Genomic DNA, 2,147 nt, shown 5'->3' on the forward strand with positions numbered 1-2,147 from the left:
GCCATTTTAAGCCTGCGAGACCCTGATTTATCTTCAGAACTAAAATACTTTCATACAAAGAGAATTTAGATGAAATGCTGGCGCTCTCTTATCCTTCATAGACGGCAAGCCCCCCCCCCCCCCCCCCCCCCCCCATCCATATAAAAAAATTAACATTTTGAAATTACTTTAAAATTAAATAAAAAATTAATTTTCCATTTAGTAGAATAGAAATATTATGATAATTACAAAAACTTTCCTAAAAATGACAACAAAGTCATCTAAAATGTCCAAACTAATACCCCAAAAAATTATCAAAACTATCACCCAAAAAAATGGACTGAAGGAGATATTGGGAAGAATCTGCATGCTGTTCTTTTCCAGCCACAAAAATAAACAAATAAACAAAAAGGCACCAAAAATTACAACATAATCATCTAGCCCAAAATATAACCCCACCCCACCATTCCATAACACACACAAAAAAAGATTGGCCAAAAGGAGATATTGAGAAGAATGTGCATGCTGTTCTTTTCCAGCCACAAAAATAAACAAATAAAAAACAAATAAACAAAAAGGCTCCAAAACCTGACAAAAAGTTACTACAAAATCATCTAGCCTACACCCCCCCCCCCCCAAAAAAAAAAAGTTGGCCAAAAGGAGATATTGAGAAGAATGTGCATGCTGTTCTTTTCTAGCCACAAAAATTAACAAATAAAAAGCATAAACAAAAAGGCACCAGAGATGGCAACAAAATCATCTAGAAATCCTGAAGAGAAGATATTGGTGAATAAAGTGGTTATTTTTGCCCACAAAAGTATTCTAAAGTACTTTTTAAGGATGTTTTTGGTTCAATTCTGAACTCAAATCGATCCTTGCTGTCTATGGTGGATAAGAGAGCTCCGGCATATCATCTAAAATATCTTCATTTGTGTTCAAACATGAACAAAAGTCTCATTATGACACAAGTCTGAGTATTTAATGACGGAATATTTGTCTGAACAATCCCTTTAACTAGATCTGAAGTCCAGTGTGGAGGCGAGAACGGGCGCATTTCCCTTCATTAGCCAGTGTTTTCATAAGCTGTTAGCAAAGCAACCTTATTTGCACTTTATTCCAGAGGTTTTGAGTGTGAGTGTGATGTGGATTATAGCCATCTTGATTTTAGATTCACACACTGGCACACACACACACACACACACACACACACACACACACACACATTTATTCTTACTACTGAATGGTACGGAGATAACTATTTATTTTAGCTTGTAGATCCTTCATAATGTCCTTATTTTTTTATTGCCGTTAGATTTCCTCCTCCTCCTCCACGACGGTTGATTAAAGCTACTGTACATAGTCTATTTTTTAAAAGTATGGAAATGTAAATAGCAAACCCTTTTTTAATTTCTGAATCCTAAGCTAAAGTGTTGGCATCTTGACCGTGTTTTTAACGTTGGTGAGGAAGATGTGAAACGGGTCTCTGATAGCTAAAACCCAGGCAGAAGCGGTGGGTTAAGTACAGCCGTTTGGTTCTCATAGCTAAGCCTGTTTGTTGCTGTAGCATTGATTGACACTACCATGATGACACTGACGATAACGCACATTCATTTCGCGGAGGAGTTCGGGGACTGTTTTATTAAGCTCTTGTTTAGGGAATAATTCATGCAAACGTCACAGATAATCATTTATTTAACTGTCATTCCAAACCGTTATGCGTTCTATTTGATGCTATTTAAAAAGAGAGAGTGTGAAGAATGTGCATGCTGCTTTTTTATTTTCTGTTTTTTACAACTGTTGGTTTCAGTGTAATAAAATCAAACTCCAACATGACAAAAATAAAAAAATTACAGAGGCAAAATAAAAAAAGCCGCACAAAGAAATCTGAAAAACTCTGTAACATTGATCAACTTAAAAAGAGAGAGTGTGAAAAATGTTCATGCTGCTCTTTTGCATTTAATAAAGTCCAGTATCAAAAAATAAAATAAAATCACAACAAAATTCTGATGTATCACCAACAAGGGAAAAAAGAGCACATAAAATGAACAAATGGGAAAATTTGAGGGGTTTGAGGAACTGTTAGTTTCCATGTAATAAAATTAAGCTCCAAAATGACAGAAACTTAAAAATGATGAGACAAAAAAAAAACAAAACCAAAAAATATTAAA

Source organism: Danio rerio, chromosome 6, assembly GCF_049306965.1.
Source record: "Danio rerio strain Tuebingen ecotype United States chromosome 6, GRCz12tu, whole genome shotgun sequence".
Lineage (NCBI taxonomy): Eukaryota > Metazoa > Chordata > Actinopteri > Cypriniformes > Danionidae > Danio > Danio rerio.